Genomic DNA, 17,324 nt, shown 5'->3' on the forward strand with positions numbered 1-17,324 from the left:
ATACATATATCCCCATATCTCCTCCCTCTTGCGTCTCCCTCCCACCCTCCCTATCCCACCCCTCTAGGTGGTCACAAAGCACTGAGCTGATCTCCCTGTGCTATGCAGCTGCTTCCCAGTAGCTATCTATTTTACATTTACTAGTATATATATAAGTCCATGCCACTCTCTCACTTCGTCCCAGTTTACCCTTCCCCTTCTCCGTGTCCTCAAGTCCATTCTCTACATCTGCGTCTTTATTCCTGTCCTGCCCCTAGGTTCATCAGAACCAGTTTTTTTTTTTTTTAGATTCCATATATATGTGTTAGCATACGGTATTTGTTTTTCTCTTTCTGACTTACTTCGCTCTGTATGACAGACTCTAGGTCCATCCACCTCACTACAAATAACTCAATTTTGTTTCTTTTTATGGCTGAGTAATATTCCATTATATATATGTGCCACATCTTCTTTATCCATTCATCTGTCAATGGACACTTAGGTTACTTCCATGTCCTGGCTATTGTAAATACAGCTGCAGTGAACATTGTAGTACATGACTCTTCTTGAATTATGGTTTTCTCAGGGTATATGTCCACTAGTGGGATTGCTGGGTCATATGGTAGTTCTATTTTTAGTTTTTTAAGGAGCCTCCATACTGTTCTCCATAGTGGCTGTATCAATTTACATTCCCACCAACAGTGCAAGAGGGTTCCCTTTTCTCCACACCCTCTCCAGCATTTATTGTTTGTAGATTGTTTGATGATGGCCATTCTGACTGGTGTGAGGTGATACCTCATTGTAGTTTTCATTTGCATTTCTCTAATAATTAGTGATGTTGAGCATCATTTCATGTGTTTGTTGGCAATCTGCATATCTTCTTTGGAGAAATGTCTATTTAGGTCTTCTGCCCATTTTTGGATTGGGTTGTTTGTGTTTTTGATATTGAGCTGCATGAGCTGCTTGTAAATTTTGGAGATTAATCCTTTGTCAGTTGCTTCATTTGCAAATATTTTCTCCCATTCTGAGGGTTGTCTTTTCGTCTTGTTTATGGTTTCCTTTGCTGTGCAAAAGCTTTTAAGTTTCATTAGGTCCAATTTACTTATTTTTGTTTTTATTTTCATTTCTCTGGGAGGTGGGTCAAAAAGGATCTTGCTGTGATTTATGTCATAGAGTGCTCTGCCTATATTTTCCTCTAAGAGTTTTATAGTGTCTGGCCTAACATTTAGGTCTTTAATCCATTTTGAGTTTATTTTTGTGTATGGTGTTAGGGAATGTTCTAATTTCATTCTTTTACATGTAGCTGTCCAGTTTTCCCAGCACCACTTATTGAAGAGACTGTCTTTTCTCCATTGTATATCCTTGCCTCCTTAGTCATAGATTAGTTGACCATAGGTGTGTGGGTTTATCTCTGGGCTTTCTACCCTGTTCCATTGATCTATATTTCTGTTTTTGTGCCAGTACCATACTTGAACATTGCATTTTAAAACCTGTGTGATATAGCTAGGGATACTTAAGGAAAATTTATAGTCTTAAATGCCTACATTTTAGACAGTTTTTAAAAGATTGAAAATAAATGAGCTAAGTATTCAATCAAAAGTTAGGAAAAAGCAACAGAGTAAACCCCTCCAAATTAGAACTATGTAAACCTCTGGGAAGACTGATCTAGAAAAAATGAATATACAAATAAAGCATATTAGAAATGAAAGAATTTACTGTAAAATGTTTTAAATTTAACTAAATACTTTGAACAACTTCATAATAATACATTCGAAAACTTAGATCAAATAGACATTTTTTGGTTAAACCTAAGTCATCTAAATTGACCCGAGAAGTAATAAAATTTTGAATAAATCTACATCCAAGATAATATTTTAAAGTATTCCACAAGTGATATAGGACAAGCAATGATAAAACCAAAGGAAAACTAAGAAGTCCAAACAGACAATTGCTGAAAATAACTGGTATAGACTTATCATGTGTGCTAAATGACTATCGATCCCACCCATATCTGTTGAAGAAATTAAATGAGTCAAAAATCTACATACCAAAAAGTACCATGTCCAGAAGATTTACAAACAAATTTTACCAAAACTTTAAGGAGCAAGTAACTCTTCTCTTATAAAAAAAAGTTTCCAGATAATAGAAAAAGAAGAATCAATTCCCAAATAAAATTAGACAAGAAAGTATAAGAAATAAAATGTGTATGTAAACTTCGGTATGATCATGAATGCAAATATCACACATAAAATATTAGCAAGCTGAATTCAGCAATGTGTATAAAAATTATCATGACTAACCAGGGTTTGTTCCAGGAATACAAGAATGGTTTAAGACATGAAACCTTATTAATGTAATTTTCCACATTAATAAATTTTAAAATATATGATAATCTCTATATATGTCTCCCAATTCAATAAAATTTATGATTTTCAATAATGAAAATAACCTAATTTTAGCAATTAGGAACAGAAGGAAAATTTCTTCAAATGATAAAGGGTATTTATCAAAAAGTTACCACAAATATCATACGTAGTGAAACATTAGAAACATTCTGTTTAAAGTCAGGAACATGACAAGGATACCACCATTACTGTTTCCATTCAACTCAGTTCTACAAGTCTTAGCCAGAGCTAAAAAATAAGAAAAATAAAAGAAACGGAAAAAAATCATTTCCAAAGAATTGCATTGTCCTAACAGAATGCCCAAGAGAATCTACAAACTATTCAAGCTAATAAGAGAGTCCAGGCTAATAAGATGGTGTGTTTCCAGAGCAATGGCATTCTAGGACACTAGCAACAACCAATTAGATTATAATTTAATAAAATTTTTTCCATTTACAAAAATAACCTAGGAATACAACTAACATGAAAGGTATGAGAAACATTTATGAAAAACATTATAATGTATTATTTACTAACAAAAGAAGACCTAGATAAATAGGGAGATAGACTATGCTCATGACTGGGAAGACTCATTATCATAGTGATGTCAGTCCTTCCCCCAAATTAATCTACAAATTTAATGCTTTATCTTGGGCTTTGACAAGCTGAACCTAAACGTCAAGGGAATAGTAAAGGGTCAAGAACAGCTAAAAAATTTTTGAAGGAAAAAGTATAAGAAAGGAGAAAAAATATATTAAAAGATATCACCTTTTCAGATATTAACACTTATTATTAAAACTATAGAAAGTACAACAACGAGGCATTGGCAAACGGGCAGAAAAATAGACCAATTAATCGGAAAGAAAGGTCCAGAAAAAAAGCTTGGCAAGTGTGGAAATTTGGTAGGTAACAGAAGTGGTTACAACTCAGTGTAGACAAGAGCTACTATCAAATCCTAATCAGAGAGAAGAGCAGAAGAGATTGGAGTTAGAAGTGGGTTGAGGTGAGAAGGGAGTTTCAGAGATCACGGGGCACAGCCAGAGGCAGGCAGCATTGCATCACAAATTCCTGGTTTCTTTTTTTTAAAAATATATTTATTTATTTATTTTTGGCTGCATTGGGTCTTCGTTGCTGCGCGCGGGCTTTTTCTAGTTGCGGTGAGCAGGGGCTACTCTTCATTGCGGCGCGCAGGCTTCTCATTGCGGCAGCTTCTCTTGCTGCGGAGCACGGGCTCTAGGCGCGCGGGCTTCAGTAGTTGTGGCACACGGGCTTAGTTGCTCCACCGCATGTGGGATCTTCCCAGACCAGGGCTCGAACCCATGTCCCCTGCATTGGCAGGCAGATTCTTAACCACTGTGCCACCAGGGAAATCCCACAAGTTCCTGGTTTCTTGATGATGTATTTCCTGCTTCTTTTGAAGCCTTGTTGTAAACCACTGACTAATAATCCACTCGTAATATGTCTAAAGCCTAACTGTTCATTTCTCCTTCTACATGGTGCCTCAAGTCCTCTGGGAATAGGATAGATAGCCATTTGGGTGGTGATGTTGGGACAAGGGCTCAGGACATCGTCCATATACCAGGCTGGGTAGGTCCAGGGAACAGGGCCAGAACTTTTCTACGGATCCCTCTCCTCATTTTAATTTTAGGAACCTTGAAGGTGGCCTTATCACAACCCATTTCATGGGTAATTTTATTTCATGTACAAAACAGTCAGAAAATGGGTGAAAGGGATCAGTTGTACAGTGATGGATGGAAAGTAGACCTTTGGTGGTGATCCCTCTGTAGTGGATACAGATTATACATATAATTACAGTGGTGTACACCTGAAACTTATATAACAGAATGTACCAATTTTACTTCAAGTTTTTTAAAAAGCTAAAAAAAAGAGTTAGAAATTTCATTTTGTTCTTCATTTCACTATGATCATCAGTTCAGACTATACTATCAAGCTTTGGAAACATTACACGAGACCCTGCAAAATGAGATGAGGAATTGGTTTCCAAGTTTTCTCTAGTGACTTGGGTCCGAGGTACCAAACCCTAGCTAGGAACTAGCACACTAGATAGAAATCTCAGAAGGGGGAAGATTAGATAGACACCAGTACTAAGCAATAAAGTCTCCACGAAGTTTCTTTGAGGTGGGGCTCTTAAACTCTCTCACTACTGACCCATGCCTTGTAATTTTACCAGTGGGGATAGCATTCTTGAACCAAAGCAGACCTGAGATCCTGAATCTTGAACAGCTTGGCGGGAAGACAGTCTCAGCCTTTTCTCCAGGTTGCAAATTTGCTATGATATTTTCTCCAGAGGCACATTGGCTCGGGCTTGAGTGGCAACGTCAGTTTTGGGTCCTTGATGTTACAGAGAAGCCTTAGGGAGGCCTTGTCTGACCTCTGACCAGATTTCAGGACAGTCTGTCCCCTAAAAGGCAATTTGAGTGAAGAGCCAGTTGTGTAGGAAGACTGTAAATGACCAGGCCCAATCGAGAAGCTATAAGAATGCTCCCAGCTGAGGGTATGAGAGACATCCCCTCACTGAAAACTCAGGGCAGGACAGGTAGAAGATACCAAGGCTATACTATGGCCCTGATTGATGGCCTGCTCTATTTGTACTGGGCTCAGGGCCGCACCTCTGTCTGTATGGGGAGGTGAGTTCTACTGTCAATCATCAGGTGACAGGGTGGATCTTTTGCACCGAAAAACAAACCTGCGGATAACCTGGCTCAGAGTTTCACCACTTCCATGCTGACTGCCAGGAGCCAGCCGTACCTGCTTCAGAGCTCTGACCCCAGGGTGGATGGAAAAAACCTTGCTCTCCGTTTCCCTTACTGCAGCTGAAGTAAATTAAATCCTGCTGAAGCCTCCATTGATGTTAAGAGAGAACAAGGGAGAAATGACAACAGAGACTATAGAATGTAAGTATTAGCTTAATCCCTCCTTTCTCCTCTCCATCCCCAAACCACCTCTCAAATTGATGCTTGCGTTGTCTCTCATCCGGACTCCTGAAGCACTTCTCAGTTTGTTTCCCTACATCCATCTGCCCCCGTCATGCCATTCTCCAGACCATACCTGACCTCTGTTTAAAATTCACCCATGCCCTCAAGGAACTGCCTTTCTAGACTCATCTCCAGCCTGTCTCCCCACATGTCTTCATGGCATTTCCCCACTAGTTCATGAAGTCCAGGAACGCAAGGTTATCTCCCTCACTGAACTTGCCACGGCATCTGTGGTAACACGGGCACACAGCACGTGGGCCATAGATACTTGTTGATTCCATTTCCTGTGTCCACTGTGCAGTCAGCAGGCCGTGGCTCCCTGCGCTAATGGCCTCACAGAACAAGCCACACAAAGGGGAATTAGCTAAAGGAAGAAAGGCCCTTTTCCAATTTTACTCTGGAGGCCTAGACTATTCTTAAAGCCTAAAAGATTTTAACATCTTTTTGGCTTTAAGAATAGGCGATTTCTTTTGAGAATTAAATGTGCCAAAGAAATTAAAATTTCATAAATGTAGGCTAAAGGGAGACTACTTATTAGTTTTACCACTAGGTGAAAATTGTGCCAGTTGTATTTTCCTGGTGACTGGAAAATGTCTCTCTAATAAAACTCATGTTTTTCTCAAAGTTTTTTTTTTCTTTTTTTTCCTGCAACAGGTTGATTCTGTCCCACTGGGCTAGAGAGTATTGTTAATTATAACAATAAGATACACAAAGGAAAAAAATCTCAAAAATTTTCAGATCAGGAAATGCTTAAATGTTTCCAACAAATGTTTATCAGGAAATGTTATTCCAGAATCAAAACATTTCCTGTCTGATGATTATGCCATGGAGAAAAATCATGTGATGCCAGTTATGCGGTCTTATAAAAAAGAATTTTTATGATGGGATATATTTGTTTGGAAAAAAAATCCATTATAAGTAACATGAGATAGATGAGAATTGCCCAGAATCATACTTTTTAAAAACGTTGATTATTCACATTAAAATCTAAACCTTAAACCTTACAGAAAAATACAAGGAATAAAGTAGAAATTCACCAACATCTCACTACTCAGAGATGACCACTCTTAATATTTAAATGAACATAATTCCAGGCAGGTCTTGGTGCATATATACACAATTGTGTTCAATTTTATGTAAATAGTTTTAATGTTACATATCATATCAGCAACATATCATAGATATCTTTCCCTGTCAATAAATCTAGAACTGCAGTATAAGTTCATAATTGTGCATATGTATCATGTGTATCCATTGGGACATTCCAAGCTTCAGCAGCAGCTCTCCAAATATCAAGTCCTCATGAGACAATATGAAAAAAGCCTGAAGAGAAGAAGGGAGCAGCTGAGTGGGTGGCGGGGTCTTTCTTCAACGTGACCTTCCTCATAAGTGTCTTCATCGGGGACTAGTCACCTGCCAACCCCAGACACTGCCAATGAGAACGGATTGATATGATGTGCTCATACAAGCCAGGATTTCTTCTCTGTGACTGACCGTATCACTACCTAAACAAAAACAGGGTTCTGTGAGCAAGAAAAAAGGGATGGAACACATGAAGCAAGTTTAAACCCATGAATTCACAATGATACCAACAGACAAACTCTTTTGGTCACCGTTGGAGACTGTTAGTGAAACAACTCATTATTTTGTAAACTAGCAAATTAAGAGAAAGAATTAAATGCTTATCCTGCTCTCACTGGGAAACCAAATCATTGAGGAAAGTAGTTTCTGTTTATAAAAGTATTCCAGCTAATAAATGGAGGAGAAATGATGGAGTTAGGAGATCACCATTTATAACACTCGATGTTAATCTAATTCTGTTGACTGTACTCAGCATAGTACGGATATAGGCATTGAGCATCAACAATTACTAACTTCACAGAAAGAAACAATCCAACATCACATGCCTCCTGATGGAAGGACACGCCACCATCTAAGAAGTCATCTTGCCAAGAAAAAAAGAAGAACCCAAATCTAACCAAGACTCTAGATTACCAATTTATGGAAAGTATGAAGAGTGCATTCAGCAAAAACCAGATTTTGGAAAATCCAGAGGACAAATAACCTGGTTTCTTTAACAAATAAATTTCAAGAAAACAAAAGGAACTGAAGAGGGAACCTATGGATTAAAAGAGACTTAAAAGACATATCGACCAATTTCAATGAGTAGACTTTATTTCAATCCTGAGTCACTGAAACTGTTAAAAAATATATATGGTACTTGTGAAGGTAATTAAAAATTTGAACTCTGAAAGGATGTCTCATGATCAAGGAATTCATGTTAGTTTTTGAAAGTATGATAATATTTTGGTTATGCTTTTTATGAAAGAGTTCTTATCTTTTAGAAACATCCATTGAAATATTTACAGATGAAATGATAAGATGCTTCAAAATAATATGGTGGTGGATAGAAGTATTAATAAAACAATTTTGGTTGTGAATTGCTAATTGCTGAAGCTGAATGATGAGTACTTGGGGGTTTATGAATCATTCTATCTATTTTTGTATATGTTTGAAATTTTTCCTAATAAAGAGTAAAAGAAAGAAAGAAGAAAAGAAAGGAAGGAAGGAAGGAAGGGAGAGAGGGCGGCTTTTAGGTAGGCAACCAACAGTATTTGCCATACTTTAACTTATCTAATTAGTTTGCCATAGAATATATAGGCTGTTTTCCATTTTTTCCTAATTATAAAAATGCTGTGACATACATCCTTCTGCATACATCTTTTCATATTAACAGATTCCTAAAGGTGGGATTATTGAGTCAAAGGACAAATTTAACACATAAAGTCAAACTGCCTTCAAAAGGGCTCTACCAAACTACACTTTCAAATGGATTTTTAAATTATTTAAATAATATCATTGAGATTCTTATTAGGATAGCATTAGACTTACAAATTAATTTTAGGAAAATTGATATCCTTACATTATTGAAACTTCCCATCTAAAAACAAATAGCCAAAGCAATCTTGAGAAAGAAAAACGGAGCTGGAGGAATCAGGCTCTCACACTTCAGACTATACTACAAAGCTACAGTAATCAAGAAAGTATGGTACTGGCACAAAAACAGAAATATAGATCAATGGAACAGGATAGAAAGCCCAGAGATAAACCCATGCACATATGGTCACCTTATCTTTGATACAGGAGGAAGGAATATTCAATGGAGAAAAGGCAGCCTCTTCAATCAGTGGTGCTGGGAAAACTGAACAGCTACATGTAAAAGAATGAAATTAGAACACTCCCTAACACTATACACAAAAATAAACTCAAAATGGATTAAAGACCTAAATGTAAGGCCAGTCACTATAAAATTCTTAGAGGAAAACATAGGCAGAACACTCTATGACATAAATCACAGCAAGATCCTTTTTGATCCACTTCTTAGAGAAATGGAAATAAAAACAAAAATAAACAAATGGGACCTAATGAAATTTCAAAGCTTTTGCACAGCAAAGGAAACCATAAACAAGACGAAAAGACAACCCTCAGAATGGGAGAAAATATTTGCAAATGAAGCAACTGACAAAGGATTAATCTGCAAAATATACAAATAGCTCATGCAGCTCAATATCAAAAAACAAACAACCCAATCCAAAAATGGGCAGAAGACCTAAATAGACATTTCTCCAAAGAAGATATGCAGATTGCCAACAAACACATGAAAGGATGCTCAACATCACTAATTATTAGAGAAATGCAAATGAAAACTACAATGAGGTATCACCTCACACCAGTCAGAATGGCCATCATTAAAAAATCTACAAACAATAAATCCTGGAGAGGGTGTGGAGAAAAGGGAATCCTCTTGCACTGTTGTTGGGAATGTAAGTTGATACAGCCACTATGGAGAACAGTATGGAGGTTCCTTAAAAAACTAAAAATAGAACTACCATATGACCCAGCAATCCCACTAGTGGGCATATACCCTGAGAAAACCATAATTCAAGAAGAGTCATGTACCACAATGTTCACTGCAGCACTATTTACAATGGCCAGGACATGGAAGCAACCTAAGTGTCCATCAACATATGAATGGATAAAGAAGATGTGGCACATTTATACAATGGAATATTATTCAGCCATAAAAAGAAACAAAATTGAGTTATGTGTTGAGAGGTGGATGGACCTAGAGTCTGTCATACAGAGTGAAATAAGTAAGAAAGAGAAAAACAAATACCGAATGCTAACACATATACATGGAATCTAAAAAAAAAATGGTTCTGATGAACCTAGGGGCAGGACAAGAATAAAGATGCAGATGTAGAGAATGGACATGAGGACACAGGGAGGGGGAAGGGTAAGCTGGGATGAAGTGAGAGAGTAGCATCGACATATATACACTACCAAATGTAAAATAGATAGCTACTGGGAAGCAGCTGCATAGCACAGGAGATCAGCTCAGTGCTTTGTGACCACCTAGGGGGGTGGGAGGGAGACACAAGAGGGAGGGGCTATGGGGTTACATGTATATACATAGCTGATTCACTTTGTTATACAGCAGAAACTAACACAACATTGTAAAGTAACTAAACTCCAAAAAAGATGTTAAAAAAATAAATAAATAAAAAATTTAAAAAAACAAAAAACAAAAAACAGTATGCCTCTCAATTGTGCCTTCCTCTGTCTCAGTAGTATTATAGTGTTCTAATTGATTTTTGTATATTGAGTTTGTAACTTGCCACATCACTAAACTATTATTTCTAAAAGTTTTTCAGTTTATATTCCTGGGTTTTCAAGGTGTATTTTGGTCATGCCAAAAGTAAGAGCAATTAAGGTGGTGTTTGACAAAGAGATCCAGAAAAACTCAAATCCAGCTCTTGACCTCCTTTTCGTTAAGGTCCCCAAGAAAAGTACATGCACATGCACACAAAAACCAAGCAAGGCAAGTGATCACCGTTATTATCTGATAAGTTGCCCTGGGCGCTAGTGTTGAACTCAAGGAGATCAGGCTACACCATTACCCTGTATATGCCTACATGACAGGACCAAAGCAGGCCCTGAAACCTGTCCTGGATCTTGGCTCTTGCCCCTGCAATGCGGGCTAAGGACAAACCAGAGCACTTGGCCAGGAGATGCATGTACTAGAGCAAAAGAGCATTTGCTACAATACTTGGGGCAATTGGATTATCACTGAGCTTGCCTTTCAGGCACAAGGAATATAAAGTCACAAATGGAGTTAGTATGTTGGCTGTCTCACAAGAGGAAGCTCTGACATTTTTTTCTCAAGCCTTAAAAAAATGGGGCCACAAGAGCCACTCCCAGTGCCTCCCTCTAGACAGAATGGCACAATAACAGCTCCTTTCTCTGGGGGCAGGCAACTGTAAAGTGCCTTTGAACTTGATCAGTCCAAAAAGTGGAATGGAACAATGGGTTATGGAAAAGAGGCTGTGAGCACTCCTTAGCCAAAAAATCTAATTGCATCATCTATGAATAATGATAAATTTTCTGTATCCTTTTCAGTCTTCAATATTCCTTACTTTACTTTCTTAGCTAATTGCATTAGCTGGTACTTCCAGAATAGCATTACAGCGTTAATTAGATAAGTAGCACCACTGTTTTATTACTATATTTAATGGACATGCTGTTAGGATTTCACCATTAAACATGAAGCTAGTTTTCAGTGTGTGTATGTAGCTGTTTAGCAAAATTTCTTTTATCAAAAATGAATATTGACAATTGAATTTTATCAAAGATGTCCTCAGCATCAATCAAAACATTCCTATTGCTCTGACCTATTTTTTTTAAATTGTACTACACCTTCCTTGTGCTTCGCAGATATTGTGTTTTTTTTACAAACTTAAGGTTTGTGGCAGCACTGTGTTGAGCAAGTCTATTGGCACCATTTTTTCCAACAGCATTTTCTCACTTCGTGTCTCTGTGTCACATTTTGGTAATTCTCACAGTATTTCAAACCCTCCATCAACAAAAAGATTACGACTCACTGAAGGCTCAGATGATGTTTGTCATTTTTTTATCATTTTTTATTTCAGGTATGTACATTTTTTAGACATAATGCTATTGCACGCTTAATAGACTACAGTACAGTGCAAACACGACCCTTACATGCACTGGGAAACCAAAAAACTCATGCAACCCACCTAGGCATACCTTGGAGGCTGGGTTCCAGATCACCACAATAAAGCAAATATTGCAATAAGGTGAGTCACATGCATTCCTTGGTTTCCCAGTGCATAAAAAAGCCATGTCTACACTATACTGCAGTCTTTTGACCTATTATTATGGAAAATTATGTGAATATTTTCTCAAAATCTTCTCAAATCCATCTTCTCCTCTGTCTTTAAGCCCACCCCACTGTCACACTGAGTTCAAGGACTCCTTGTGTCCTGCCTGGGCAGATGCAATAGAGCCTTAACATGGTCCCCCTGGCCCCAGGCTCACCATCCTCCCCACTGCACACTCCTGGCATCTTGATCTCGGACTTCCAGCCTCTAAAACTGTGAGAAACTAGTTTCTATTGCTTATAAACCATCCGGTCTATGGTACTTTGTTAAAGCAACCAGAACTGACTAAGACAGTAGATAAACTTGACAGATGTGGTGATGGGAATTTTAACCTCTAAAATAGTGACCTATAATGTCTCAGAGTACAACTTTCTAGTCCAAAGAATTTAGCAATACTAAGTCAATAGATCAAAGTAATCAAAGATTTTGGAAAGGAACTTACATGTGATCTAGTCATCTTTCCCTCCTGCTTTTAATTTTGAACTCCCTGGGGAAAATTATTGGTCCCAAATAAAATGGAAATATTTAATGAAACACATTCTTTTGTACATAGATTTTCTAAAAAGAAACAGTTTTTAAAAAAAATTTTTAGTTGATTTACAATGTTGTGTTAGTTTCAGGTATACTAAGTGAATCAGTTATACATATACATATATATCCATTCTTTTTAGAAAGAAACAGTTTTAACTTCTGAGAAAATATTCACACAATTTTTAAAAAACGATAATAATACAGACAATGTTTTTATTGTTAGATAATTGTCAGGATTCAGCTGGAACACAGTGTAAGGAATGTATGACCTTCAACTGTCCATAATGTGGAAAAAGTGAAACATGCAAGGCAGGAAGATCTGGCCTTGGGAGTTGATGGGAGTGACTTAATTTCTTGGAATCTGAGTTGCTTTACCTGTAAACTGAGGACAACCTCTGCCTTACAGGACTGTTGTAAGTTCTAAATGAGGTAATATAGGTAAAGCTGCTGGTATAAAATAGGTGCTTAAAAAATTGCAGCTCGGGCTTCCCTGGTGGCGCAGTGGTTGAGAATCTGCCTGCCAATGCAGGGGACATGGGTTTGAGCCCTGGTCTGGGAAGATCCCACATGCCACGGAGCAACTAGGCCCGTGAGCCACAATTACTGAGCCTGCGCGTCTTGAGCCTGTGCTCCACAACACGAGAGGCCGCGATCATGAGAGGCCTGCGCACCGCAACGAAGAGTGGCCCCCACTTGCCGCAACTAGAGAAAGCCCTCGCACAGAAACGAAGACCCAACACAGCCATAAATAAATAAATAAATAAATAAATAAATAAAGAATCCTGGTCAAAAAAAAAAAAGGTGATGATTTAAAAAAAAAAAAATTGCAGCTCTCATGATTAAATCTATCAGTTTGAGCTTTTTCTGAGAACAAACATATTAACTGGTAAATTTCCTCCACTTACAAAATATAACTAGGGGGAAAAATGGGGCAGGCACATGGGACCTCTCTGTACTATCTTTGCAACTTCATGTGAATCTATAATTATTTTAAAGTAAAAAGTTAGAAAGAATTTCTTCTACTTAGAGTCCTATGAGAAGTACCTGTACCTTCCCATCTTGTTCAATGGCGTTGCTGTTATCGTTCATGTGCTAGACAACGAAATCCTGCTGTTTGTCCTATGAGTGGCAGGATGGATTGGAAGAAGCACTGCAAGTACGATTCCAGGGACTTGAGACAAACTTACTTCACAATCAGGGCATCTATAAAATGAAGATATATATTTAATCTCTCTCAGCTCTATGATTTTCTAAATCTGATGGTACAAAGCTACAGTTACTGCAAAGAAACATTATATAAATTACCAAGATTTGCTGAATAAATGTCTAATGTTAGAAGTGACTAAACAATAAACATTTACTTATTGCATAGTAAAAGTTAACATAATATAAAGGTAAAACAAAATATTATATATATTTCAAGATTGTAATACTTAAAATGTTATATAAATCCAAATTATTGTATTTAAAATATTACTTAAATTCAAAACATGTGGTGACATCAGATGCCTGCCTGCAGAGCTGATGGTACTCTAAGGAAGTTGGTTTCTACACATTTTTGATCATGTACTCTGATCACAAAAAATACGCACTATTGTCAGTCTCCATATTAAATACTAGTAAAGTCTGATTTCTTAATTTAGATAAAAATAGAGATATTCTAACAATTTCTTCCCACATTCCAGCTGCTCTAGGGGTCAGATTTGTTGCAGGAAGTTTCCTATTCTATATTCTAGGACTACACCTGTTGAATCCTCTGTTCTGATCATTCTTGCTGTAATCACATCTTGACATTAAGTTCCCCATTAGCAATTGGTTTCAGTGGTAGGTATCAGAGAAAGTCTATGCTATAAACTGTCTTTTCATTTTTCATCATTTAGGAATAATCTCAGGACTAAAAACTTCAGGACTTTTAAGAAGTATTTACCTTATTTTAAGAATACCCTAATTAAAAAAAATAAATACTAATTTGTAAAGCACATTATTTCTGCAGGGAAAGATTATACAGGTTGATTTGTAAATTATGTGTGGCATTCTGTATGAAAGTGGTTTTCTATAATTTTGCTCTCTAAATGGTGACTCAAATCCCTTAAAATGCCTTACATATAAAGTAGTCTGGATACAGGGACAAAGTGGCAGGAAATATTGAATGTTTGAATTAGAAAGAATTCCTAAACTTGTTTAATGATGAATTTTAGCTTTGATGGTGATCAGAGGAAAAGTCTTTTCCTGAACAGAAAAATAAGTGATTTTTTAACGTGGACTCAGCGTTATGCTGCTTTGCCACAAGGAAAGGAGGAAGGAGAAAACTGGTTGATCAGGGTATAAGAAAAGGTGACTTAAAGCCTTTCTGGATTAATATCAGCCACACTTAAGAGGTGCGTCTATCCAGGCTGTCAGGTCCAGGAGAACTGGCACAAATCATCCAAAATGAAAGTAGACTATGGATTCATGCTTCTATTTAGGTCTTTTAATGCAGTAGGAAAGCATATTTGAGGAACTAAAGGCACATAATCAATGTTAACTTGGTTCCACAAACAATTCTTAAGCATTTTGTGATACAGATATTAATAGGGCATGATCTGTGCCCTCAAGAGTTTCACAATCTAGTGAGACAGACACAGCACAAATAATTGTTGTATAAGGAAGGTATGTTTAAGCGATAACCCCACCTCATCTGACTACTCTCCTTAGTCTGGCCACCCTCCCCCTTAGATAAATACTGCTGAAGGAGTTTCTCCTGATTATCCTTTTCAAATGAAAACTCCAAGCTGTCCTTTCACTTATGGCTATATCACAGTTTATATTAAAAGGCCAAAGGATAACATTGTTTCGGCGGAAAAGTTCTTCGTATGCAATGCCATGCATGTTAGATTTCTGCCCGGCTTTATATCCTATAAAATCGAATAAATGCAAGCCTCCTTCTGGGGCTCAAAGGACTATGCGCTGATGATAGACATAATTATCTGCCAACTATAGCAGCTGCCATAAAAGCAGCTAGACATTCTGGAATGATGCTTTTCCAATGAAATGACAAAAGCCAGACCAAACAAAAGACTGACACGGTCATTCTGGGTTGAAATCTGTTATTCCATCCGGCTGTTCTACTTTTGGCAAATCATTTGAACGTTGAACCTGTGTCATTAAAAGGTCAGTGTGAAAGCAGTCAGCTTTACTCCATAGGAACAGCTAATAACACCAGTTGTGGAGCATTTTACCAAAACCCACTCGGGCCGAAGTAAGTGTAGTAAAGTGGAGGAAATTATTGCACGTTATCAAGCTCTGATGCATTTTACTAAAATCTACTAAGGCCAAGAGAAGTGCAGTGCAATACAAGAAATCACTGCAAATTAATAAAGAGAGAGTGTGGTTGGTCCAGAAGACCTTGGTCCCCAGGTAGGCAGGTCACCCCTTTAGCACGCATCACTCATTATTTCGGCCTCTGGATTAGAAAGGTACAGCAGTGAGGGGAAAGCAGGGAAACCGTAGGGAGAAGTGATCTGAGCTCCTTGATGGAGGGACCACCAGAAGAAAAGCTGGCACAGACTGGTGGAGAGGGACTGTATAAAAGCTTGCCGCATCATCCGCGCGCCTCACCCTTCCGGGTTAGGCATCTCCAAATTCCCAAGACTCTGGGGACCAGAACCCTGGAGAAGGTGGGGGTTTCCCACGGTGGAATCCCCGGGGAAAGGGCGGAGATGGACCCAGCGGGAGAGCCAGTGTCCAGTCCTAGGGGTCCGATCGCAGCCGAGAGAGAGTCGGCGAGAAAGGGGCGGGGGCGGCAGGGGGCGACAGGGGGCAGCGGAGAGGAGGGGCGAGGCGCCGTCGCCCGGCCCCCTCCCCTCCCCTCGGGCGCGCACCCCTCCTCTTTCCCTCCCCGGTCGGTCACCCGAGCGCGTCCCGCCGAGGCCGAGCTGCTTCGAGGGGAGGCGCCAACTCATCGCGGCGGCGGGCCCCCACCGAGCAGTAACGGCGACCTGGGAGGCGGAGCGGATGTGGCTCGGGCCTGCGTTGTGGTAAGGACAAAGGGGATGGCGTAGGAGGTCGGGGGGGGGCGCCAGGCTAGAAGCTGGCCGCTCTCAGACACCCCCCCCCCCCACCCACCAAGCGGCGAGCCGCCTCTCCCCACACCGCCCCCGCCGCCCGAGCTCCCGGCGAGGTATTGGCGAGGAGTAGCCCGTGGGGCGACAACCCCGCCCGAGCCGCGAGCCCAGGCGTCTCCGCGCGTGCGCAAAGCCGCTGGCGGGGCCTGGGCGCGCGGCTCCGGGATTGTACCCTGACCCAGGCCGCGGGCCGAGGCGGCGCTGCGCATGCGTGAGTCGGCTGGCGGAAGTGGCGCGCCGTGCCGAGGGTTGCGTGTGGCGTCGCACCAGGGCTATTGCCTTCCTAGAGGCTTCTCCTCCTTCGGCCGGCGCTGGGGAGGCACCTGCCTCGGAGTTCCTTTCCCACTCTCCGCCCCCCGTTAGGCTGCAGTTTTTATTTATGTCGCCTAGACCTTCGGCTCCCGTCCTGTGTATCTATCTCTATTCACCCAGCTTCCGGCCCCGAACCGGCTCGCTAAACTCATTATTATGCCTTCGACATTTGGTCCTGATGTCGAGGGATAGCGCAGAAAGTTTGACTAAGCTCGGCGAAGCTGTTTTGGAACTGCTGTGGAGAGATGGGGAGAAATCACCACAAATCTTTATTTTAAACCGGAAGATACTGCCCTGCTCAGTCCCGGAAATAGGGATTTTCAGACGCTGAAAACTTTCCAAGTGCTCTGCCCTGGCCGAGAAAGAGCTTCCTGCCTGAGTTGGAAGGCTAGTTCAGAGTGAACTTTTTGCTTTTGTTCTTTGGGAAGTTACATAATAAGTCGGAACAGTTGGAGCCCAGGACTGTAACAAAATGCATGTCGTAGAGCTGCCTGATGCCGCGCTTGGCGAGTTAATTGGAACGACGCTCTTTCCCCCAGACTGGGAAGTGACAGTCCCTGTTTAATGTTTATTGAGCCTCCTGGCTTTGCACCCTTCTAGTACTACGTTCCTGCTTGGCTTTACACCTTCCTGGGCAGTGGTACTTAGTTAAGTAAGTTTCGTGACTCCTGGGGATGTTCTTGGAATGGTTTTTAACAATGTCATTACTGTGTGCCTTGTAATCTTATATGATGTGATGATACGGACATTTGGAGGCTAGAATAGAAGAAGCCCTTA

The 17,324-nt window shown here is 39.7% G+C and overlaps 1 protein-coding gene and 1 long non-coding RNA gene across 10 annotated transcripts in view; one reads left to right on the top strand and one right to left on the bottom strand.

The window, feature by feature from the left end:
- Positions 1–6,530: 6,530 nt before the first annotated feature.
- Positions 6,531–16,094, bottom strand: LOC118884122. Of its 3 annotated transcripts, none has more exons than XR_005017189.1 (3): positions 16,022–16,094; positions 13,183–13,335; positions 6,531–6,864 (listed from the first exon to the last, which is right to left on the bottom strand). It is a non-coding gene; the product is annotated as an uncharacterized LOC118884122 (long non-coding RNA). The 3 variants fall into 3 exon arrangements; XR_005017188.1 differs by having other exon boundaries at positions 6,531–6,882; XR_005017190.1 differs by having other exon boundaries at positions 13,177–13,335.
- Positions 15,928–17,324, top strand: part of RCBTB2 (RCC1 and BTB domain containing protein 2) — a 43,761-nt gene continuing 42,364 nt past the window's right edge. For 2 of the 7 annotated variants that reach the window (XM_036831491.1, XM_036831489.1), the window contains exon 1: positions 16,016–16,148. The gene's annotated coding sequence lies outside the window, so the exon portion shown is untranslated. Of the gene's footprint in view, positions 16,149–16,486; positions 17,200–17,324 lie in introns of those variants that run through there. The other 5 variants (XM_036831488.1, XM_036831492.1, XM_036831485.1 and 2 more) reach the window with 4 other exon arrangements.

The sequence above is a fragment of the Balaenoptera musculus genome, chromosome 18 (assembly GCF_009873245.2).
Source record: "Balaenoptera musculus isolate JJ_BM4_2016_0621 chromosome 18, mBalMus1.pri.v3, whole genome shotgun sequence".
NCBI lineage: Eukaryota > Metazoa > Chordata > Mammalia > Artiodactyla > Balaenopteridae > Balaenoptera > Balaenoptera musculus.